This window comes from Accipiter gentilis, chromosome 1, assembly GCF_929443795.1.
Source record: "Accipiter gentilis chromosome 1, bAccGen1.1, whole genome shotgun sequence".
NCBI classification, from domain to species: domain Eukaryota; kingdom Metazoa; phylum Chordata; class Aves; order Accipitriformes; family Accipitridae; genus Astur; species Astur gentilis.
In genome coordinates this window covers 24,117,378-24,143,993 of record NC_064880.1, presented here as the reverse complement: position 1 = coordinate 24,143,993, position 26,616 = coordinate 24,117,378, and the positions used below count along the sequence as shown (strand labels likewise).

The following is a 26,616-nucleotide window of genomic DNA, read 5'->3' as shown; positions in this document are numbered from 1 at the left end:
AGATAAGAACTGCACAGCCCCCTGCTAATCTCAGTGAAGTTCAGGGCCAAATTCTTTGATAATACTTATGGACTGTTGCTTTCAAATAACTATTAGCCGGGGAAGGTACCCAGTCTAAAATAAAGGCACTTTGCTGTTGAAGTTAACTATTTCACTACTGTTCATTTTTGTACATGAAAGAGAAAGCTGCAAGAAAGCTGATGAAGCATTTGAGGAGGGAAGAAAAGGCAGGAGGAAGAACAGAGAAACTGGAGGATTGGAACAGTGCAGAAAAACACAGAGGATGGACGAGACAGTAGCACCAGCCATAGATATGGAGTCATATTTCCCCAGAGTAACATGGGCAATAAAATCCTTAGCGTTAACTACAAGTTAACTACAATTAACAGTTAAACTATAAGTTATTTTTCTTCCCTTGATCTTTGTGCAAAGCCTCCTTGCTCTTGGGTTTTCTGCTCCAAATTGTTACGCAGCTTTACTTTTATCCTCTGGTGCACTGTGAAAAGTGGAGTTTGACCTTTCCTTTAGATGTGTAAAGCACCACACCAGGTTGTTTGGAGAAAATGATTGAGGATTTTCTTGGTATTCTGCAAGACTAGCGTTACTTAACAGCGTCAAAAGACCTCTGAGACATGGGCTCTGAGAACATCCTAGGAAATACAGTCCCTAGAATGACAACAGAGGGAACTAGTGTGGGTGAAAAGGAACGCAAATACAACAGCCTGGGGGAATTAATACCAAATACAGGTTGCCTACAACTGCAGACAGGCACAGCTTTGGTACTTCCACCATTGCTAGAAGAAAGCTCAAAGAAAATAAAAAACATTGCAGGCCATTAGAATCTTGTTGTGCTTTCTCTTAAAAATGGGCCCAAACTGATTTCAGTTCTGGACAGGTATTTCCTTAAAATTTCAGAAATGGCTGGAAAGTGTCCTGACATAGCTTCATTTCCATTTCTTTGAGCAAGAAAGACTAGATAAGAAAAACTGAGCTAGATTCGGAACCAAACCTCCCTCAACACAGAAAATACTTAGACATGCTTGCGTTCAATTTTCAGGCTTGTTACTATATGTCAGCCAAAACAATAACTCTCAAGCACATGTTCCTTCTTAGGCATATGCCTAGGCATAAGGACCGTGGAAACAGCCCCTTCATTTAAGTGTAACCCTGAGAACATTTTGAAGGGTACTTAATTTACTTCATCTTAATCATAACACTTTCTTACACAGTAAATTTCCCAGAGTTGTGACCTTACCTCCCTACATGTTTATACAGCACCTGACACAGTACAAGCCTTATCTTGATTGGTGTCTCCTTACATTTAACAGATCCTGCTGTTCTCATAAAGCATCAAACTCCTTCAACTCCCATAACATAATTAGTAGGAGAACACTCACAGCCTAGCAGCAGTGTTCAGCTCCAGCAGATTGTGACGGCACCTCACAAAATTCATCAGAACCTGTTCTGGCCTGGAAATCATTCTGCATTTGCACGGTTCGACTGCTTTCACGGAAACAGTTGTGGCAAGGGCACAGTGTCCTGTTCACAGCATCTTGAAGACTCCAGTTAGTGGCATTCAACAGGTTATCGCCCAGGATTTCTTTCATGGTCAGTGCAAATACGTTCCTAGTTAACCTTGACACTCTACACGCAGCAGTCTTTTCCACTTTCTGTTTGGAAAGTTTTTAGTTTACCTTCCTTGAATCATCGTGGTTTGGGAAATATTTTATGGCTGCCTCAGGAGCTCAAAGAAACAGAAGAATGATGTTTTACACATACACAAGTAATTCAAATTTAAAAGTTAACAGAAAAGAATTCCCATGGAAGATCATTAGTTGCCTTGAAGCACATTTTCAAGCTGGAATCAACCAAATCAATCCAGGGGAATGTGACCTAGAATGAAACAGATGGCTTTTCTGTGGTGCCTCTTAGCTCTCCTAAAGAAAATGAATCTGGTAGTACAAGTGATTCGCATCTCAGGATGAGATGAGGCTGAGGGTGGGGAAGAAGCTTACACTATTCATTTACAGCTCAACAAAGGAAGCATTGCATTCTGACAGAGAATAAAAGAACATTGCCAGCTGCCACTGCTTATCAGCGGATTCCACACCTAATGATTAATTTTTTTTTCACGCACAGTAAAAAAAGACAACGAACGTTAAAAAAAACCCAACCAAACCAAAACCCTGCCACCGTAGCGGTCTTTTGCCTTGGCGCGGATAAAACAAGTCCTCAAACGGATGGATTTGTGCAGGAACAGTAGCTAGGGCACCGCAACCTTCATCCCTACCTTGTGGTATGCGAGCACTCGCAGCAGCGTTTCACAGCCCATGCAAAAGCGTAAGGCAGCATTTCAGGAACAAACGTACCGCTGGCTCAGCGCGTCTGGCCGCGAAGACAGCCGGGGATAAACGGCTGCGCTCGGAAAGACCCGGCTCCCTGTTCCCCGGGTGTGCGGTTAATCATTTACGACCGAGGCTGTTACCGAATAGCCTTGAACAGCACGGCACAGCCCAGCCCAGCCCAGTTTCGGCTCCGGCGGCGCCTGGGGGCTGGCGGAGCGGCGGGAGCGGGCGAGCCACGGCCAGCGGCTCCCGGGCGCTCGCAGAGCCGGTCCCGGCGCACGCCGGGCGGGGCCCGAGGGGCCGGGGCCGGCCGCAGTCCCCGTGCCGCCAGGAGGGGCCCCCGCCCGCCTCCGCCCGCCGCCGGGTCTCGGCGCCGGGACACCAAGCGTTAGAGCCGCGGGCGGGGTGCCGCGCGGCACCACAGTTACCGTCGCCCCTTCCCAGCACCCCTCGGCGAGAAACTCCCGGCGGGCCCGCGCAGGTGCGGCCGAGGGGAGGGCAGGGCAGGGCAGGGCAGGGCGGCGCCTTACCTGGTAGCCGCCCGGCCGCAGCGAGGCCGGGCCGCCGCGGCAGAGGCCGGGGAGGAGGCTGCGGACCCGCGGGGCGCGGCGGCCGGTAGTGGATCGCGGCTGTGGCACCGCCGCCCGCTCGCGGGGACACGCCTCGCGCCCCTCCCCTGCAGGCGCGCGCCGCCCCGGGCCCGCCTCAGTAACGGCCGCAACGGCCCCCGCCCACAGCAGCGGCGGCGGCGGCGGCGCCGCGCGCCCCCGGCCCGCAGCGAGGGCCGCGGGGCGGGGACGGACGGAGAGGGGAGCGGCGGCGAGGGGACGGCCGCGGGGGACGGGGCGCTCCGGAGCCGGGCTGCCCGAAGCCCGGCTCCGACGGCACAACGCGTGTCGAGCGCGTCCCGGGTGCCGGACGGGAAGGGAAGAGTTGGGTGGGACGGAGAGCAGCCCCCCGGGTTCCGGTGATGTGCTTCTGCGGCGGGTTCCTAATTTACGAGTGCCCCTCTCGCCGCGGACGACGCGCAGCGACACCGCTAGTCCTCCTGTCGAGACCCACTCACGAACTTCTCCTCGCTAAGCAAAAGGCAACAGGCAACGTAAATCACTGCCAGCGTACGAATCCGCCTATCTGCGAATACCCGTAGCGGACAACCAGAATATAAAAACTCTACGCCAGTGCTTCGGTAATCGATGTTTTAAAATACCGCCTGAAAGCTCCAAAAAAAATACGTAGTCAGGGTTGCTAATACAAAGCTAAAGGAGCAATAAAGAACCATCCACTTACACGCTAGAATGTGGAGGTACAACCGCACACTTGGAACTAAAACAGTCAGAGCAAATTTTCCATAAACAGCTGTAATCTGGACTTACTATCACCATTGGCGTCTTACACCATCATCAGCATTTCCCTTAACCCAAACACGTAGCGGTTCTCATTTTTGTTAGCAAGGTCAGCTGCAAGTACTGGAAAATCATAGCATTTCCTCTCAAAATCGTTGCATACCTCTTTTCCTGCTAACGCAAAGGAGAGACTCTTGGTCATAACACGCTTCTACTTGAACTCCCTACCCTCAGCCAGAAAGCTAACTTCGTACACCTTCAGACACAGTTTGGAGGCAGCACTCGGTCCTTTCTGGTTTCAACTAAGGATTCCCAAACTGCAGCATGGAAAATAATTCAAGGTGAGATTTATAATAGTACGCATCCAACCCACCCTCCAAACCAGGCAGAGCTGGCAGCGCTTCCTCGTGGCAGGCAGGTGGGCTGGCAGAGAACCACCTCGGTGTGACAGCACACAGTTCTCCATGATGGTGGTGCCCAGGCGACCCTCGCTCGGCAGCTTCTACTCTGTTCAGTTGCAGTGGCTTCATGGAATGAGTACCTGTTGAATGAACTCGTGCCCAGCTTTCTGCAGCAGGTGGACAAATTAGATACTCGACGTTAGGGTGAGGCCACAGGTTCGGAATTAACATTTCATTTGGAATCATATCTTCGAAACTATTCAGATCCTAAGCAAATGCTGGTTTATTTTAAACAACGTAACTTCGAATGTCCAGGCTTGTATTTGTGTTCTGAGAGCACTCTTTATAGTATTGCTAACATTATCTGCACCCTGAGCTGTATGAATTTTGCCTGGGAGTTTTGGAAATGATTCTGAAGTTCAAGAGAATGGTGCATTATATTCATAAAACAAGGGTGCCGCTGACCTTTCAGCACAAGAGAATAGATGTGAATCATGGACCTGAGACTCATCTAAAAGAACACAGTGGAAACACATAGGATGAAAGGCTCTAAAGGCTTTACAAATTATATTTGGATGAGAGAGAGCAGGGAGAAAGAGAATGTGGGAAAAAGAAGAATGAAAAAGGATCCTGCTGTTTAGCTCATGCATAAACTGTATGTGCTCAGCCAAAGGTCACTCCTTTTATTTTCTCATTAATTTCAATGACGGTAGATGGTATATGAAGAACAATCTAAAAATAAGAACAGCCAGAAATAGCTTAGGTTTTTGTGTGACAGTGTAGTGGGAAGAGAAATCTGAGCTGCAACTTCATTCCATATCTTTACTTTTAAATTTTGAAAAAGTAGCGACTTAGACAAAGTTAATTATTCAAAATGAACTGTAATTTTATTTACAGAAAAGTTCAACAAAAATCAAGTGGCCTACTTTTTATGTATTTTCCAATAAAGTTTTTGTACCTTGTGTACACTAGAATTAATTCCTGGGTTTTTTTCATCCACGGCTGTTGGTGAGAAATGGTGTATTTGGACAGTTTTGAGGGTGAGTTGTCTGGGTACTAAACACAAGTGAGGAAAACACTAAGTACTAGGCTGAGTTGTAAACCAATAGAGAAGGAATAACAGCTTTGGGAAGCCTGCAGGTGCATGCAAAAGCTGGCACAAGGAAATTGCCATCCACAGCAACTGGAAGTAGAGGCTGGAACGGGAACATAGAAGGGATCATGAATATTCTGCAGTGAGGATCACGAATGGCTGCCTCAAACAAATCTTCAGGAAACAGGACCCCTTCATACAGAGACTGATGCAACATCTGCCAACTTTTTTCTAGGGAATAAAGGGCCAATATCTAGTGTTGAAGGAGTTTTAGCACTACCCCACTAGCTTTTTTAATTTTTGCAGCAAATGTGCCAATCTGCATTGACTTGCAGTATATTTGGCTGTATGCTGAGCCTACATTTTCAAAAACAGGACACCAGCTGCCCAGAGTTTAGTTCTCATCTTCCGCTCATGCCAAATAGCAGTATGAACCTTATGGTCAACACGTTGCAGTGTTCAGTTCCTCTGCAGAGGTTATTCATTGATAAAGGTAAAATGATAATCAACAACAATTAAACATCCCAGCTGGATCCTTTGGGCTATATTGCAAGTGAGATGGCCTGGTCAGAGCACTGACTTTGAATTTTGCATTAAATCCTCAGTTCACAGTATCTCCTATATAACTGTGGTCATATTTCTGATGTGACCACAGACTACTCATTTAATTTCTCTGGGCCTCAGATTTCCATCTGAAAAAGAAGAAAGGATTTTCCAAACCTCAGTGTATATGACAAAGATTATGACATACTCCAGGTGTAACTGTACAATGTAGTAACTTTGGCAGTAAAGGTGCCTTAATGATTTCTTGCTCTCTTGCAACCTCCCTGTCTCCAACCTGGCACTGTGTCGTGGTTTAACTCCAGCCAGCAACTAAGTACCACGCAGCCGCTCACTCACTTCCCCCATCCAGTGGGATGGGGGAGGAAATCGGGAAAAAAGGTAAAACTTCTGGGTTGAGATAAGAACGGTTTAATAGAGCAGAAAAGAAGAAACTATAATGATAATGATAACACTAATAAATTGACAACAGTAGTAATAAAAGAATTGGAATGTACAAATGATGCACAGGGCAATAGCTCACCACCCGCCGACCAACACCCCGCCAGTCCCCGAGCGGCGATTCCCTGCCCCCCCCTCCCCACTTCTCAGTTCCTAAACTAGATGGGACGTCCCATGGTATGGAATACACCGTTGGCCAGTTTGGGTCAGGTGCCCTGGTTGTGTCCTGTGCCAACTTCTTGTGCCCTGGCTGGCCATGAGAAGCTGAAAAATCCTTGACTATAGTCTAAACAATACTGAGCAACAACTGAAAACATCAGTGTTATCAACATTCTTCGCATGCTGAACTCAACACATAGCACTGTACCAGCTACTAGGAAGACAGTTAGCTCTATCCCAGCTGAAACCAGGACACACTGTGATCTGTTATTCTACTCGCTCTGTGAAACTTCCCTCCACACCCAACCACTGAATGACCTGGGCTAAAAATACCGCTCCCCTTTTCTTTAAAGAAGATTTTTTTAACTGAGATCCAATTGATATTGAAGATCTGGCAGCTGGTGACGTGTCGTGAAAAGGACATTGAAAACTGATGTGGCATACTCTAACATCAGAGAATGAGCTGCAGTAATCCAGGGGCATGTCACAACACCACCTTTATAAATTCATTGCTTCTGAAGGGGAAGAACACACTGCCACACATGATACGGTTTTGTATCCTGAGCCACTTGATTACTGTTGGGGCTAGGGATGGAACAGGAAACAACTGAAGGCAAAGGTAATAAAATACATCCCTATGTAATTGTTCTATCTCCTTGCTTCTTCAAACACCTACTGCTCCCACAAGACTGACAGACTCCAAAGTTTCAGTTACATCAGTAACACCATGCCCTCTTGGACTGCTTCTCAGCAATCAGTTTCACAGTACTCCCCAAAGCAGGTCACTGCCATTTTTCCTGACTTACAGATAAGAGACAGCAGCACAGAAAGAAATGGTGCAGAGAACTTCCCAGCTGCAGAAATGAGACACAGGTCTTCCAAGTCCTGCCCAATGCACTAGCTACAAAGCCTCACCTCCTGCTATTTGGTGAGGCCCATTCCCTCACCAAAGGGACTGGGTGCCATGTGCAGCGACAGGACTGGAGACCACAGAGCAGGGAGGACAGGTGTCTGGAGGGGAGCTGAGGTGCGTCTCTAAGTATGTATTTGTTTGTCTCCAAGCATGTATTTGTTTGTTGGTTTCAATACCAGAATCAGTGATTAAAAGTTTGTTAATTGGCAACAAATTAAATCAGTTGAAATTCCCCTGGCACAAAACTGTTTCTGGCTCGCAACAGGGGGAAATTGATTTAACACAGAGATTTGGAAATAAACTGGTACAGTCAGAGTGGTCTGGCAACAGATCTGAGGGTGAAGATACAGAAAATAGCAAATTACGTAGCTCATGTTGTACAGCAGTTGCTAATCTGGGGCATAAACATAACATGGCTCTTTTAATCCAGGAGAAGGGCTGATAATAACATTTTATCCTGGCTTTTGTTAACTGCAGTTAAAAACTGCAATGTTAATGAAAAGAAGTTCAAAGAGAAGCACGAGAAGTGATTAACAGGGATATGTCTTCAGGAAACACATGTTTACATGCTCAGCTTAGGAGAAAGCTGCCAAGCAAAGAAAAGACAGAAGGTCCTTTCAAGGGACCTGTGTGGAGTCATAAAGAGCATTATATAGAGTATCAACATGGAAAGAAGAAAAAGAAGATTCGTGATAACTATAAAAAATTCTGATGGTCAGTCACAATGGTCCAAAAACCTAGAGAGGCTGGGTTTCTAGATGTTATCAGCAGAAAGTTGTATTCAACATTCAGAAAATTTTTAGAAATAGAAAAGCGCCTGCATTTGCATGTGTGATGCCAAGCAAAAAAAAAAAAAATCAAGGAAGACTGCTTTTTTGGCTTTCAAAGCTACAGGTCAAATTTGAAAAGGATAATTCACAACCCACACATAAGTTAATGGCCATTATGTTTGCTCAGACAAGGCCTGAATTTGATTAAATGGTTATGAGCATGCAGACTATATACTTTATAAACAAACATCTGTTTTGCAATGAGATTATTTATATCAAAGGTAATTTCAACCGCTGCTCTGAGATCTTACATTTGGTTAAAAATACAGTGTCCTCAAATGACTCTGACAGTCAAAGTACAATATTTTAAGATTTTTATTTTTACTTTTTTTAAGATTGGCAAACAGGCTGGTTAAAACCTTCACAGAAACATGCAGTTCAAAAAAGAACCTGAGCATTGTCTGATTCCAGAAGCAATGCAGCAGTATCTTGTGGTGTCTAATGTTTTAGAGTGAGCGGACTTGAGCAGGGTGGTAAACACTTAAGAATGACTGAAGTTTGAAAACAAACAAAAAGAAGTCTTGAGCTCACTCTTGTAGTAAATGGGAAAGAAGTGAGGGAAAGCTTGGCAAAAATCAGCATAATAGTAGGCTTATTGTTGAATCTGAAAGCTTCATTTTCCAACAGTGTCCCTTTTCTGGGAAGCTGCACAACCACTCTGAAAGCGCTTTCTATAGAGATGATAAATCTATGGTGGAGATTTATGCACATTCAGATTAAGTCAGGAAATCAGTAATGAAAAGGATAATTAAATAGAGAGACAAAAACCTAGAAGAAAAATTACCAAAAGCCCCCAAAACAAACACAGCTAACAATACACCATGATATATCAGGTCCTGGGATTCTGACTCTGACTTTGGCACCTATTCTTGCTTGAGCAACGTACAGAGTGAGCAACCTCATCCTCTTCCTCACTGAGGTTCCCAGGACTCCAAAGAAGGGCACTCTGTACAGCAGCAGATTTGGGGCTGTAGCAGAGTGTGTGAACAGATGAGGCTTGACATCTTTGGTCCTCCCATCTTAAGTGTTTCTTTTTGCACAAGCTTTTAATTCATCAATAGGTAGAAAGGCATAGGAAGAAAAAATATTCTGTACTTATACATGGGATTGTTTGAGACTACAGTCTTCCTGCTCCTCTGGGGGCATCAAAAAAAAAAAAGAGGGGAAAGATACAGAGACGGCTCTCGGTGACACCAGCCAAGCCCCCAAAAAGGCTGTGGTTGGCTGGAGAGTTTCTGATAATGGCTTGCAGTTCCAGGACACTGAAGCTGTGTTAATGCTCGTCTTTTGATGACTTCCACCATGCATTCAGGGTGCTGGTATGTGCTCAGCACTAAAGAAACAGCTGAAGAGGTACCTCATTTAGTTAGCAGCAGTGGTATTTTGCTCTGTGGTTGGACTACACCCTGGGCTAAAGAGGCTAGTCTCACTGTTTAGCTTTAGGCATCCAGCTCGAGTGCCTAAACCAGCAGCCTTGGTGCCTAGGTTGTCAGGGAAGCTATAGGTGTCCCACTGACCCTACGGGAGCCTTCAGCCCCATAATCACCAGAGTTACGTGCCTGAAGTTAGACTGTGGAAAAACCCCAGTGCAGGCATGACCTAAACAGTCAGTGTTACTTGTGTTACTTTCTTGCAGCACTTGCCTGTAAGGAAAACTACCTTCAGTAACCCAGAGCCCTTCTGCCACTGTCTGTCTGCAGCAGCTTACTGCTTTAGGTTCCAAAAAGGGCTTGATCCACCCCCTAAAACTCCAGCAACAAAAGAACAGGGAACATCCATTAGCTGGCAGCACTAGTAGATTGCTGTCCCTTGTCTGGACTCAATACTGTGAGCACAAAATCTGAGGATTCATGAGCTAAATGAGAGCTTTTGAACATTACAGTCTCAATTTTACAACCAACAGCCCAGTCTTTCCAGGCACAAGTGAGGTGCTGTGAGAGCTGGCTCTTTTGACATAGAGGTCACTTCTCCCCTTTTGGCTTTACAAAGATGTACAGCTGACTCAAGAGTGTTGATGGTAAAGCAAACACACTGACTGCACAAAATTTAGGGAAAAAAGCCCTTCTCTTCTTCATCACTGCAACTCTAAAACATGCAAACTCAGTACAGTATCATAGTCCAGTGAGCAAACTACTCCAGCTTTAAGATATGGTATACAAATGCTGCAACTCTGCAAGAATCTTTAATTTGTGCACCATGACTTTTTAATTAATTAATTTATTTACTAAATCTTGTCCCACTTCTCTAAAGTGGATTCAGTCCTAATGCCTGATTAATCTCATGTGGGAGCTAAGGATAGATGCAGATGAAAAAACTTGACATCTAAAAGATATAGATCTGGTTCCAAGTTTTGCAGTGCAAGATGATCTGTAGTAGAAACTATTTACAATCCTTTCTCCCACACCACTGGACACAAAAAAAAAAAGTTCCACAAAACGTGTGGCAATTCCAATTTGTATATTAGAGTTCTGTCCTAGGCAGTGTACAAAATGGTACTTCAGCCCTTGCCCTCTTCTCCTTTCTGCTAACAAGAATAACTTACAACAGTTTGAAGTTTTTTGCACAGGGGCTGGGTGAGATTATAGATGGCAATTTACTTTCTGCTACTAGCCAGGCTCAATTTGAACAATAGTCTTGAGGTGAAAAGCACCACATCATTTACTAATCACACAAATCAAGACAATTTACCTTAAACACTGGATCTGATAGCAAAGTATTCCACTGCCATTTGGAGATGTATGGGAGTTTAACTGACACTTACATTGGTGTAATGAACAAATGCGTGTAACAGGGAACGATGCAAAGTAGGGACTATACTCGAGGGCTGGCTTTGCATATGGACATTACTCTGGTCTCCTTCACATCAAAAAAAGTTATCTGCACAAGATAATCCTAGCCAGAAGGAAAAAGAGAAGAGCAAAAATATTCAGTGCTTTGGAATGTGGTTTCAAAATCTGGAATTCAAGATGAAACTTACCTGGGAAGTAATGTAAATAATGGAAGTGGCACATTTAAATTATGATTTAACTACTGGAGTCATGAGTTTGGCAGTTGAGGTTATTTTTGTTGATACAGTGACACGTCTGACAGTATTTGAAAAAAGGGTTGGCCAACAGGCTGAAACATATAATCAAGTTGGAAAATACAATAAATGCAAGGTTTACAGCTTTAGTGTTGTCACATAGCATGCAAGGAATTAAAGGCAAGTAGTAAAAAATAGATAATAGTGACAGAAGAAACTAAAAGGTATCAAAAAAAACCATGGGGTGACAAGGTTTGATCAATCAGCAGTGTGCTTTAGAAGTACAATGATCGTAACACAAAATACGCCAGCATGCGATTCAGAAATTACCAAGGTAAGTTGAAGTTTAACTTGGTGTGGTGCCAAGAACAGATTTGGTTTGTCTCTGAAAAGACTCAAGTGAAGCTCAACGTGCTAGAATCCAAATTCCTCAGAAGCAAAAGGAAAGTGTCCCCATGCCTCTGTGCACTAGGGAAGCAGCATCTCTGTTTAACAAAGAGAGAGTTCCAGCTCAGAAAGTGCCTCACCCATGGCTGCACAGAAAGGCTGTGTGAGAACTGAGGACTAAACACAGCCCTCCAGCTGGACCCTACCTTATAGTAGCTGTTGAAAGTTACCCTAAAATTAAATCTGCTTAAAACAGCACTCTGGCTAAACCAAGAGCAAAATCTGTCTAGGTGCAATTACTTGATTTAATGCACAAACACAGCTTGCTACTCTCAAAGACCAGAAAGGACAGTTCATAGACTAAGAGAAGACAGAGCTGATATTAAAAGAACAGAAGACAAAACTGAAAAAGAGACATATATATGTATATATGCATACACACACACTGTAAAAAAACCCCAACTTTGGGGTTGTCATTTGTACAAGTGCCCTACTGCATGTAACAGAATTCAGATGATAGTTCTGTAGTCATGGTCCTCAAATCTTCTAGAATGTAATGAACATGTCCCATTTGTGACCCATTTTATTATACAAGAATATTATTCTTTAATTTAAATCCTTAGGCTGGCTTCAAAATTTTATGAGAAAGATATTATTATTCTACACCAGAGCACTTCTCCCTTAAGGATAAATAAGGAGTTAACTCACACAGATGCATATTGTTACTTATCAGCACTTCATTGCCATTACCATGACAGCAAGGCAAAGACCATTTTGTTCTGCCCCATTCGTCCCTCAGCAGAACTGCCAGTTGACTTCCAAATTCACAATCTTAACAGAAACTAATGTTTGAGGCCAGATTTTGCATTGTATCCTAAAAGCTCAATCTGATATGAAATTTAATGAAAAGAAAGGTGGAACAAAAGGCTGTCCTTTCATAAGGCTAACTGAACATTAAGAGGCTGATCATGCTGTCTGCAGTACAACATGCGAACTGAGAACAAGCATTTGCTGGGGTAAAATGTGCCAAAAACTTACGTGCATCTTCTTTTGTTGCTCACAGACAAGCGCAGGGATCCACATGTCGCTGCTGCCTACAGGACATATATGTCCAACAATAGCATGGTACAGTGAAATGACAGTAGGTTCATCAGGGAAGTGTGTAAAACGGTTAAGTGGAGTACACCAAAGGAGTAGTCAAGAACATAGAATCATACAATCATTTAGCTTGGAAAAGACCCTTCAAGATCATCAAGTCTAACCATCAACCAAACATGTAACATGCCAGCCATTGTTATACTTCTGATCTGCATATCCAATAGATTATAAATATTAACATGACAACTGGTGCAGGAGGAGGCTGCTAGGGCATCAGAATTGCATTTTCCAATTTACTCTGACACTTTGCACACAGTCCATGTCTAAAGAATAAAAAGCAGAGGGAGAGGATGCTACAGACAAATAACGTAAGGAGTACGACCACTTCCTAGCTGGTTCAAGCTCTTTATCTGGCTCTGTACAGGTCAAATAATTAAGGAGTCCCTCTCACATTAAAAAATTCCTCCACCAATCCCATTCATCAAAGCTGCATGAGTAAAACTACTGATAAAATTTCTCCACCATTCCCGAGTAGAAAAAATTAGGAGGAGGTAGAGAAGTCAGGAGGGCAAGACTCAGTGAAACAGAACTCTGGCACAAACAGGCTGGAAAACAACTGGCAGGGAAGGATGAGGAGACAGAGAGGATGCAAGGGAAGCAGAACGCAGCAAGTCTTACTCTCCTGGAGAAGAGATTCAGTGTGTGTACGTGTGAACATCATGAAAGATCCAGACGGTCTTTTTCACCCAACAGTGTAGTTTGCTCATGCAGATCTTGGAGGACACAGTTACCTGAACAACCTATTCCCTCTTGTAAAACTTGTCACGTCATCCGAGTTTACACTGCTGAGCTGACCACAAAATAACAAAGTACTTAACTGTTCCCCCCATTATGTCACAAACACTATATAAACTGTGTTTTGTCTATAGCAAAGTAAGAGTTAATTTCCCCACAGGAACAGAGGCAGACAGAGAAAGAAAGCAAGAAAGGAGATAGAGCAAAGCTCCAGGCTGCAGCAGTTATGCCATTTGATTACCAGCTTTAAATAAACCCTTTGAAGTAGAACAGGTTTTTTATGTTAAAAAAAAGCTGCTTTTCAGTATGCATCATTGTTTACGGCTGCAAAAATGACTCCACTTGAACTCTGAACTGGATATTCAGTGTTGAAAAAGACAGCAGAAAATTGATGTGCAGACCCCCACCATTGCCACAGCTCCCATGCCACATCCCACACTTATTAGCTGCAGCAGTAGAAAGTGTTACAGTAACAGCTGACACTGTTTTGCAGGCACAGTTCAGAAACTTTACCTTGATCCCTACAAACGCGAGCTGAATGGTATAGCTCCACAATTGAAAAGTCCGAATTAACTACAGAAAAAAATAACATATCATCTTTGTGAACTTCACTTGACAAAAAGATCTTCAAGAGCCACAGATGAGAATATACCATGTGAACAAATAAATGCTGTAGCTACTGAGCTGGGTTTCAAAGCACTCTCCTCTCTTCTGTCTTCTATACCTCGTGAAATTAGAGTATAAATATGAAACAGAAATGCAAATAACTTTCGAAACAGAAAGTAAGCATGCACTTACCTGAGGAAGTTTGGCAACTTTGCCAATCAAATCCACATAATGTATTCTTTTGTTAAAAACAGAAAATTGAATAAGAGGAGGCATGCCTAATGGAGCTCTCAAAATGACGGGTAATGCCTACAGAGAACTTCATTATTTTCTAGCATATAGACCTTGCTTCAGTATTTAAAGGGTTCACCCTTGCCACCTATGAGATCTCCGGGACTTTGTAGATTTGACAGCAGTTAAATCTGTGTCAGAATTCCCAAAGTTTTATCTTCCCCATGAAAAATAAAAGGTCTGTGTCTACTGTATACATCGATGGATGATGAAGACGACCTCACCAAATGCCTGCTGTGTATTTGTGTTTCTGTAAGTAACAGCCATAAATTAATGTTTGCAAACTTGACTACATGCAATATCAAACCTTAAGTCCCAGAAATACTGAACTGTAATGAAACAGGCTAGGAAGCAGTTGTTAATTTTAACTAAATTATGTAAGGGATCAGCTGCATTTCCAAGAACAAAGGCTCAACCAACAAAAGGCGATGAAGACAAGGCAAGCCTATACATATTTCTTCTAAAATGGCTCTATGAAGGGAGAAACCACCAGATTTAGAATAAAATCTAAGGTAGGACTTAAAGGTACAGTAAAATGCAGTTCTGGTACTTGTTCCAGGGATACCAACAATTGGCTACAATCCCCTTATCAAAGTGTTGTGATTAACAAGATAGAAAGCTACAGAGTGGTCAAGTAAGATGAAATGCTGGCAGTTAGCCAAATGTGGGTTCAGGAAGATATCATTTGTCACGCTCAGCATTCATTGCTATTGCAAAGCTGCTCTGAGATCAGAATCCTGACTGCAATCCATCAAACCAATAACCACAGTGAGTCAAATGGCTGAACAATTGTGATGACACAGCTGGCTGCAGGGATGGTGCTAGGAATTAATATGTGAAGTTGCTATAGGCATGTAGAAAGCTTTGGACGAAGGGAAGAACAGCATGGTAATTGCTAATAACCACAACACAGGAATGATATCAAAAGGGTTATTAAGAACAAACCTAATCAAGTCACGCTGATTTTTGAAGGAAAAATATTTAGGCCTGCTGCTCACAATTTAAACAAAAGGTGTATCTACACGTCTGCACCTGGTATGGGCAGAAAAACTTGGTTCTCTTCCCAGTCAACTTCAGTCCAGGCCTGTACTGAGCAATGTGAGTGATTTCTCCATCACTGCCCTACCCCTAGTGCTCTCACAGGAACTAGCCTGCAGCAGCTACAGTCCCAGGCTACATTCAGGGTAGGAGAGTCAGGAGGAGGAATCAGTGTGCTGGACAATTCTAACTGGAAACGGCCTTCGCAGGTGGGCAGTGAGAATATCACTGTCACGCCAAATTGATTTTGCTTTGGGCCACTGCTAGCACTTCAGCGCTACCTTGCCTACTAGACGGGCTGTGAGAGAACTACATGGACTGTTTGCGCAAAAGCAATCTGGCACTTTTGCCTCCACGAAAGCAGGATCAATCTGACATTCAGCAAGACTCTGACCAAACCCTGCTTAGCTTGCTCTGGTAAGTCACCTCAGAGAAGCCTTCGATGTGATCGAAATCCTGCAACAGTATTCCCCCCTTCGGTTTCTGCTTCCTATTGCCTTTGTCACTTTGACCCTTCAACTCCCATCCTTGTGATTCTTGGCTTTAGTGTACTTTTCTTTTCATCTAAACATAGAAGCTCTTCAGCCCTTTTGTCTCTCTACTACAACCTTGGCTGCCTTTAACGGATCCTACATGAAATTAGGCCTAGTTTGCATTCTAATCAACTTTGGTGACTTATGCTTTTAATTAGTCCTTAATATTCCTCCAGTCTGCATGAATGGTGCATTACAAAGAACCCTTTCTACATGCCATTGTGGTTTCAACTGGAGGGGAAAAAATATTTCACAAATGGTATGGATACAAAAAATATATGCAATTTATCACAAGCCATTATGATTTTATTCTCTCCAGCTGGAGCAGCAGACGTGTTAATATGTTTTTCCAATTGAAAAAGTACCATGTGATTTACTATTCCATGAGGAGCAGGGGTCCAACAAGGCCCCTACTTGGATACAACCTCTATGGGATTCTCAACATACTGTAAATGGCTGGATCTGAGTAACCCCTCTCCAAAACCACAGCGGGCCTCTGACTGCCTTGCATGCAAAGATTTAACAGGTTAATTGACCAAATCATGCTCACTTCAATAGCCCCTTTGTGTTCAAGATTTGACCCACAGAAGAGCTCTGAAAGTTTAGAGCACAACATAAGTGGTAAGTATTACTGGGTCACATTTTGAGGTTCAGAATCAGTTGTTACTTAATGTTTATTCAGGCAAACTTCCATTAAAGTGAAGTACTGAATCAAAACCCCAGTAAGGACCTCCAAATTTCACCCATTATTAATCATTTAATGTATCAATTAAAAGTAATGTTCTCTGACATCTTTTACTCTTGCCTGATTAAATATCATTCCAAATAAAAGATATTCAACTGTCACTTTAAAAGTGTGATTTATTGCTAGCCAACCTAGTCATCTGATAGTTGAATGAACGGAGAAGTTTCTATGAGGGTTCTTGAAACACTCTTTCATTACAGTTATATTTATTGCCAATTTCTGACTCTAACAATAATTAGAATGATCACTCCAGAAATGAGGTCCGCAAAAACACATATCCTAAGAATATTAAGTGTGCATAAACCAGCAACTTTAAGACATCAAGATCTTTTCCCATCACCTCAGACATATAGTACTAACATTAAATATACTCTCAAGTGGTTCAGAGCAGTGGGAGATTTCTTCATACTGATAAGAGTAGTTCTCTTAGTATTATTTCACATCTCCTACAAAATACGTTTTATTGAAGTATTTGTTTCCCGCTTGTTATTTGGAATAGAAGAGTTAAAAGATAAGCAGGGCAATAAAATTTTGAACATATCATCCAAAACATTTGGTCCCACAATACAGAAAAACTAATGGGCCCACTGCCATTACTACCACCAGGATTTCACCTTCTGTGCCCTGGCAACCTGGCAGTTTGCAACACCAGGACTACAGGCATATTTTTAGTCTCATGGTTTTCAAATATTATTTGCTTGTTGAAGTAAAGCACGCTCATTTCTAGAATTTAAAGATGAAGAGACTCACCTCCTGTCAGCTGAGGTAGTGACATTTCAGCCAGAAAAGAGCACTTGAACTTCTTAACGTCAGTGGTATGGAGTCAGATCACAGGTCTGACCTCAGCGTCCCATGTCTCAGTCACAGTCAGTGACTGATGCTTAAGAAAAAGAGTGTGACGAGAGAAAGCGTGCAGTGCAGCTTCACCACTAAAATTTCCCAGTTTCCAGAAATGTGCAGCATGGGCACCTTTCTTCTGGCATGGTGGACATTATCAGGATCAAGACTTTAATTTTTCAGGGTTTGAAAAACGGAAATGCCAAACAGCACTCGAGCGTGTCACTTGAGTGTGATAACTCCTGAAGTCCAAATAGTTGCCTGGATGAAGGCCAGGCTCCTAAGCCCCTTACAGGATTGAAACATTAAAGTCTGAGAGCCACTGGGAGGAGGAGGACATTTTCTTAGTCTTGGCTGATTTTGTTCTGAGGCTGCCAGAGTTTGCAAGAAGGCAAGCCTAAACTGCATTTTATTCTCAGTGTTTACAAAAGCCGTATTTACTCAAAGGTATATTCTGGAGAAGCACTGGGCCAGACTCTGGGATCTTATTCATTCTACGTCTGCAAACTTCAAAAGAACTTTAACAAGATTTTATGCAAATATTGTAATATTTCAGCCTAAGGTAAATGAAGCTCACAAAGAAAACTTACTTTCTGTTCAATCCTAGGAAAGGAAATAACCCAGCTGCTTAGATCAAATCTAACCGCTTTGAAGGCAACTGACTTTAGTAAGGGAGAATTTTATCCCCAATTCCTGAACACGCTAAATATATAATAATTATTGAATAATTATCTTTTGCATTGTTTCTTGGAATGCAGGCTTGAGAGACCAAAAGAAGTCTGGGATTCAGAGCTTCCTGCAAACATGAAAATACATGTTTTTAAAGGCATCAGTAAAATGAATCAGAAAAATATTATCCTGCGTGTGCGATAAATGAAGGGGAGAAATACTTTTCTATATTAACCTTAAAATATGTACACACAGAATTAAAGGAAAAAAGAAATTGTGACTATTACATACTCAAATTCCAGGGAAAGAGCCAAACGTATCAGGTTTGGCTTTTCCTCATATGCAGGGCAGAAAGATTTCACAATAATTTGCAACACATACAAAAAATATACAACTTAAAAAGCCAAATTATGTAAATCAAATACAGAGCTGTTCTCAGCGAAGCCACTGTTACCCAGAGCTTTCAATGAAAGCAACTTATATCAGTATAAAGTTCTCTCCTTTTACAAAATCCTTCTCCTGACAATCTTTTCTTTTGCTTTAACAAAAGCTGGCACTTTTGCCATTTGCACAAAGTAGAGACATTTCCTGTTTGCTGCATAGGAACTGAAGCAAGAAATCATGTAGTGCCACTCAACTCTCCTATCTGAAACACTGGGAAAATACATTAAAATAACTTAGCACAGTCTAGACAGGCTCAGCACTGTCTACATGAAAAATTGTGATCCAGGCATACCCAAAAGCATGAGACTGTCTTCAAACCGTAATATCTTTCAAAAATAATTTGGTTTTTGAGTCTTTGCTTTGATTCAAACACTCCCATGATGAATACATTTTTTTTACTAGTTTAGAATAATTAGAAGCAACATTTCACCTGATCATACGCTGCCAAGAAGCTGGAACTTGCAGAAAAATATAATATATTGCAAAAATAAAAATAAAATTGTGAGTGTGAACAGGAACACTCATCTCAGGAAAAACTCAACTGATCAGGGCTGGGAGGGGGGATGGGGTTAGGGGGGAGCATCCCTAAGCCAAGCATCCAAAAAAATTAGAAAATAAATTAGGAAAATTAGAGAACCAGAAGTTTTACACTGTTGTTATTACTCGAACATTAACAATATTAAGAACCAGCTTTCTGTGAAAGCAAAAGTGGGAATAATCTTGCCTATACTGTAGCATTAAAAGTCAGGTGAGTGTAAGAAAAGAGATGGGAGGCAGAAGGGACTCCCAGAACAGACCTAGTCTATCCTAGCAGGTGTCTGTTCAACATTGCTGAAGTAAGTTCCTCGGCCTCTTTGAATATTCCAGCCTTTCAAAGCTTGTATAGTCAGAAAATCTTTTCTCATATCAAATTGCTGTTTTCCTTGCTGTAAACTAAACTAATTTCCCCATGTCTGGTAGAAAGACAACTTATCACTGTTCTTAGAACAATTTTCGTATTTTTATTTTTATCTTCACTTAGCCTTTTCTTTCTTGGACTAAAAAGTCCCTTTCCCTCACTTTATCTCATAAGCTGTATTTTCTTAGCTTTCATTATTATCCCAGCTTCCCTAGGCTCAGGTTCTTTGTACAGTTCTCACAAAAACCAGTGACCTACTTTATATATACTCAAAGAAGTACATGTATAAACAGCACAACAACATTAAATCAATCAAAAAAAGAATACATTACAGTTTAATATATTTATATTAACTTGTCAGTCAACAGTCTCATCACTGCCAAAAGATTCACGATCCCTCCACAATGATCTTTGTCTTGTCCTGCAGTGTTTTTTCCAATTACGTTGAGCATAGGAACTTTATTGATGTCTGTTCTGTAATGCACCTTCCACATTTAAGGCAATATGCAAAACCCATGCAAAATATCACTAGCCGTTTTGAATTTAAACATTTTAAAGCTACTGGAATGTTTCATTTTCTTATAAAGGTGATGAAATTTGGAACAAATGTACATGTTTTTTCCTTGAGAGAAATCTAGGAATTAGGTCAAAAGTCCCAAGCCACAGATGCCAAGGAGAGGAAAAGAGTTCAAAAGGTTTCCTTTTCGCAGATCCAACAAGTATTTGTAGTACCTTTCAGCTAACGCAGGTGAAGGTGGCAAACTGTATGACTAATTCCACTCTGCATGAAAACAGAACATAATAAATGTTTTTAACCTAAAGATATGAAAAGAAAAGCAGAAAAGCTGTAGGGGAGATTGCAACTGACCTGAAAAGAAAGAATCGGCCATCTATTCCAGGGCGACAAGGAACATCTGAAGCTGGGCAAGAAGACCTTGGCAGAATAATAGGTGTGAGCGGGTCAGTGCAAGGTTGGGGGCAAACAAGGGTTACAAAGGCTCCTTAGCACTGTGAATTAGGGAGTGAAATTGGTATCCAGCTGCTCAAACCAGTAACCTGGAAGAAATGCTGTGCAAAGACGACGATGGATGTAGGCTGTCAATTTTAATAAAGACTTTGGGAAACTGAAGGAATTAAGTGGGTTCCAGTCATGGGGAAATATGACAGTAAAGGCAAAAGTAAGTTGCTCACAAATGCCCCAATAAAAACACAGAGTGTATGCAAACATTCAGTGACACAAAGTCTAGAGCTAGACATTATACAGGGCAATTTGATTAAAAACCAGACACACCTTGTCTGGTAGTAAACTGTAATGGGGATGCAGCATTGTCCCAGAATCTTATAATAATGGTTTTGACAACTGGCACAGAGTGAGCATGTTCTCTGTGCCTGTAAGTCCATGATCTGCCAAAACAGGGGCAGATGTCTGCCTTAATGGAGATCATTTGGAGATATTGGATAGATAAGCAATCAGAGGGAGATTTAAAAAACATTTGGGGACTGAATAAATCAAAGAAGGCTAGTAACTTTTCTGCTGTCCCTAAATGAACAGTTTCGAAGAACCTGTGAAGAGCTACCACATGTAGGAAGAAAGCCAGGCTAAGCAAACCAGATTTTACTGGTTACATAAGAAAATATGGGCCGCAGTGTGCTAGTAGAAAACAGCACAGAAATAGTAACATGACAAGTGAATAGGCCAAGGAATCACAGCAACAATGAAATGTGGTAATCACCTAAGGAAAACTGAGTATTTGATATCTCTACAGCAACAAAACGATCCCAAAGAAAATGGGAAACTGGAATTTGTAAACTAGGATATACAAACTAAAAAAAAGTAGTATGATTCAGGGTCACGCTGGATCTGACTGGGATGGAGTTATCATAGCAGCCCATGTGGTGCCATGTTTTGGATCTGTGGCTGCAACAGTGCTGATAACACACCAGTGTTTTGGCTGTTGCTGAGCTGTGCTTGCACAGTGTCAAGGTTTTCTCTTTTTCCTCCCACTACACCCCCACAGCCAGTAGGCTGAGAGTGGGCAAGAGCCTGCAAGAGGACACAGCTGAGAGCTGACCCAGACTGGCCAAAGGGATATTCCATACCACCTATCCCCATGCTCAGCAATAAAAATGGGGGCAGAGGAAGAAAAAGATAGGAGTTTCTGCTTCCAAGGTACCTGTTGTTTGGAGCCTGGCTGGCTATCGGTCTGCCTGTGGGAGGTGGTGTGCCACCTCCTTTGCTTTGCTTGTTTTTTCCTCCCCTCTTTTCTTCACCTATTGAACTGTTTTTTATCAAAACTCAAGAGTTTTCTTGATTTTGTTCTTCCTATTTTCTCCCCACTGTGAGGAGCTGGTGAGGTGAGTGAGCGAGCAGCTGTGTGGGTGCTCAGCTGCTGGCTGGGGTCAGATGCTGGTGAGGCACTTTATTTAGTACTGTGCTTTAACAGAGCTTACCTGGCATGGGGGAAAAAAAATAAAAATAAAAATAAAAAAAATATCTAATTGCAGTGTTTACATTTACTCCAACAACCCAGACTTGTAACCACAACTACAGGCAGAACAGAACCTGCCTGGGGTTTCTTCACCCAGTCCAAGAATCCTTCAACATCCAATACCGCATAGTTTTAGGAGCACTTTACCTACGTATATGACTATTATAAAACCCCAAGACATAAATGTACAGAACAAATTATTCTCCAGTTATTCTTTCATTCTCAAAAAAAGCAATGAACATATCACCCATGTAGAAGGAAATTACAAATACGGAAAGACTAATAAAATATCTCATCGACTAAGCTCATGTCCTTGAAATGCAAGCAATAACGTTCTTTACCATGACCCAATTGGAGAAATAACATTTATAGCATGACACGGTCCAGAGCCACCAGGGACACTTTATTTAGTACTGAGAAGGAAGAAATACCATGTTTATTCTTTAAACAGATAAATATTTGGCAACAGAAAGAGGAAGAAAGCAAGCCAGAGTGGAAGATGCAAAGAAGGGGGGGGGAAAGTATGACAAACTAATAAACCTTTTAAATAGTAGGAGGCTGAGAAGTAATGGATCTGTTTCACCATTTTTCTGTATATAATACTTTCAAAGAAATCCATGTGAAAAGATGCAACATCTTAGACTTCATTTCAGCAAATGCCTTCAAGCCACTAATGTAGGTCACATACATTTGGCACCCTGGGCCAGCCTCCAGCTGCTTGCTGCATGCAGCAAATGGAGGCTGGTGTTCGATTCTGCAGTGTGTTAGAGAGCCTGTTTCACGGTCAGATTGTACATCGCCAACTCCTGAAGAACAAAGTTCTCCCATTTCTAGTCTGGTTAGCTGAGCAGTTGGTTTCACTGGAGACCTGATAAAAGTGAGATTTCTTCTCATATCCTCCAGATGGAGAGTTCAGGAGTGTATAACCTAACCTTAAAAAAGCTTATGTAACAGTTGATTTCACCATCTACATTTTAATGATTTTATATCCTGTTAATCTCTGGGACTTAAACCAGTGGAACTCATTGCCAAAGGACGCTATTTAGTATACAAAAGCATATTTATTTTAACTGGTTTAAAATATCTGTATTTCAGTCTCATCAGATAACTATAGCGCTCTTCTTTTAGTTTAGAGAATAGGTACATTCTAAAAATATTAAGATTTAAAAATCCAATATGCAGAATTTCTTGGCGCTGGAAAAAATTCTGAATATTACACTAGACTGTCCAGAGAAATAGGAAAGTGTTTGCATTTGCAAGCCCATGCTCTCTTCTGGCACACTGGATCTCAATTTCATTTCCAAGAAAGTTATATTGCAGAGCTGACAGACTGTGTTCCTGGGTCTTATCCTGATTCACCCTTTTTAAGCCATTCATTATTTCTGCAGAATTGCAAAGGCAAATATACAAGTAAAGTCTAATCCATCTATTCCTCAAACACCAATTTAAATGCAACAGAAGTTCTAATTGAATTGGTGACTGCCTTCCAAGTAGCCTAATGGGCACAAGTTAGAAATAATTCATACCTGTGTTAAATAAAATGGAGCTTCTGGGTTGATACTGATGTATTTTCCAGAGAAACAAGGTTTATTCGATTTGTGATTTCTGACATAGAGTAGGCACTACATTAAACATTTTTGATACAATGGTGGAACTTTTACTGCTTCCCTCTACTTTCAAAGGTTCCCCTCTCACCTGGCTTGTCTGGCAAGGTTATAGAGGTTTTCTCTTTCAGGCTTGTTGAATTATCAGCCAAACTACAGAAGCATTTTTCTAGAACAAAGCCCCACTAAAAGTTAGCTTCTCTAGCAAAACTATTTTGTGCTCATATCATCTTTCCTTGCAGATCTCTCTCTATATATTAGACAGAGAGAATTATTGTCCATATGTTTACTGTGATTCAAGAACACAGTGAAGAACAGGACCTGGTAATCCTTGCTCACTGTCATAATTATGCATTTCTGTCCGTTCACTCGAATGTGATATATAGAAAATCAGGACATATATATTTAATAGTGAAATTGCCTAAGAAAGAAATATATATATTTTTTTTTTAATACATGGAAGTGATAACAGATTTGATAAGGAGAGGATGTTGGAGATAACAGGTACTTGGCTGCTGGCTGGGTCAACATACCACAGGAGTATGTGTGCTTATTCTTCTATCATGCCTAGTGAAAGGGTCATAGGCAAGAGATTTAACCACATCTTCTCCCAGAGATCCTACATTAATCACGATTATCAATTAATGAGTTCACGATAAGTCTCTTTTTGTTCAATCTGATTTTTTCTCTTCCTTGTTTAGAAGTTGAATTAAAGCATAATTACTTGCATTATGCCACTTGTGACAGTATGAGCTGATTAGCTTGTAAAGCACTGATTAGTTTTGGGCTATCTTAGCAGAAAACTATGAATTATAATGGAATATGCAGATAAGCTTGGAGAGGTACTTATGATATGAATCAAATGAATTTTACGTATAAAAATATAACTAAAAATGTGAATATTTCATAATTGCAATCTATTATAGATGGAAAAGATAACACTACATGAAAGATTATGCTAATCTCCTATCCAAACAACTTGCATCATTTTGTAACTAGTACATCTTTGTATTTTTTGGTACAGCAACCTTGTGTCACAAAGGGTGTCATCCCCCCCGCCCCTGCATGCTCCAGCTCCTAGTGGTGGACTCACAACATACCTGGCTGATGGGAGAACACTATAATTTTTGTCAACATTTTGGCAGAACTGCTTACCAGTGCACATCCTGCATGTCAACACAGATCAACCTCAAACCAGAAAATTTTGCATTTCATAGCTGACTGCTCTGCTCACTGAACCACTGGTGGTCTCAGACCAGGGCACAATGGGTGGGCTAACCATAGCTCAGTGGGATATTTTCTGCAAGTCCTATTGGGTAATGAGATTTTGGAGCAGTAAACAGAGTCACAGCAAATGTTTTTAGTGCCTTTTCAGCGAGGTTTTTTACTGTATTGCAGTACTTAAGTTTGCGTTTGTGGGATGTTGGTTCTGCCTCTGCTGCAATATGGCATGTAATGTGCAGGTGGAAAAAAAAAAACCACCAACATACTTTCAACCCAACACCATGAAGTGACTCTAGATTACTTTTAAGTGATTAAGCAAAAATTAGTAGTTCAAAATATTCCCTTAGACCAAACCCCAGTGAAATTTCTCCACGAACAATTGCAAGGAAGGAATCAGCTTTAGAAGAAGTCATAGGACTGTTCACCTGGCTGAGGTCTACTGTTAGAAGGCCCAATATTGCTGCCACTCCACTACAGTGAAGAGCGCAGAATCCCATTCAAAAGGATTCAGGGCTGCTTATATAGACAAAGCTTCTTCCTTTGATGACAGAATCAAGAGTACTTTTCTTTGACTGCCGAACAAACTATCCATTGCTCGCCGTTTCTTGAATTCCCACCTCACTCTTGCTTTAGATATCGGACTCAGGTTCACAGGCTGCAATTTATAGTAGCGTGAGATACTTGGTATTCCTTGTAGAATTAAATGTTATTTTACGTGAATGTGGAATGACTTTACACCGTGACCAATACTGGTAGAACAAGAATACACAATACCTGAATGACTTGCTGCTCCACAATTGCCACAGCACAGACTGAAGCTATTCACAGCATAATGCTAGGGCACTAAAACTGCTGAGAGGAAGGGAGTGACAGGAGAACACACACACAAGGAAAAAACAGGGTCTCTTGAATTAGCAAAACGTGTTTTCTTATTATTCTTGAAATAAGTAAAAGTTTGTGTCACACCAGAGTCCAAATGGCTATGTAAACATCACTAAATTGTAGCTCTGATGCTACTGGCCAGATCCTACACTGCATCAATGGTTTCATTAGTATGAAAAAGCACGCAGGAAAGCATATGACCTCTCTATAGCATAAACACACGAGTAGTGCAGGATCCCTACTCAGTCAAGGTCGATGCCAGGAAATGTACTGTTGACCTTCAGCTTACAAATGGAGGCCAGTGCAGGGATGGACTACTGATAAAGACAATCACTACCAGCATCATGTATGTTCTGGACAATCCACTTTTCTTTCCATGGACTGAATCCTATGCAGATTCTTTATTCCTGTCAGCTTTTTTCTACAAGCCTCAAGTCTGAGCAAGTAGAAATGTTAAGCTGTTGCCGTGATGAGAGGAGAGTCAACTAAACTGAATTCAAAGAGTTACACTGATTAAGAGGGCCCACCTCTTGTTTTCTTGAAAGTTAAGCACTCATTTTTCTGCATGGTCTTGCAGATTAGTATGCTGAGTATGTAGAAATCCCACTAATACGAGTAGGAGAATTTAATTCTCACCACCTTCCTTCACAGAGTTGCCCAAATATGAATAACATAATCTATTGATAAGTATCCATTTTAGAAAACAATGATCTATTTTTTCCAGTTAAGCTAAAGTTAATTTTACAGGATGTGATCCAACAGTTTTTTCATGAGTCTACTCCCCTTAATAAATTGATTTACATGCTTTTGTTATTAGTATTAGGACAAGAGAATACCATATCCTCTGAGAAAGACTGTCAGCTTATGCAAAAGAATGCAGATGCACTGATGGTTTCGGAACGTGTTAGATTTACAGCAGCTGAACAATTGACTGTCCTCCAGCAAAACTATTGCAAAGGTCACAG

The 26,616-nt window shown here is 41.6% G+C and overlaps 1 protein-coding gene across 7 annotated transcripts in view; it reads right to left on the bottom strand.

Annotated features, from left to right (window-relative positions):
* SPATS2L (spermatogenesis associated serine rich 2 like) overlaps positions 1-26,616 on the bottom strand; it is a 143,290-nt gene that overhangs the window by 85,287 nt on the left and 31,387 nt on the right. The window contains exon 1 of one of the 7 annotated variants that reach the window (XM_049808523.1): positions 2,876-2,953. The exons of 4 other annotated variants lie outside the window; for them this stretch is intronic. The gene's annotated coding sequence lies outside the window, so the exon portion shown is untranslated. Of the gene's footprint in view, positions 1-2,290; positions 2,365-2,875; positions 2,954-26,616 lie in introns of those variants that run through there. 2 more of the 7 variants (XM_049808542.1, XM_049808513.1) reach the window with 2 other exon arrangements.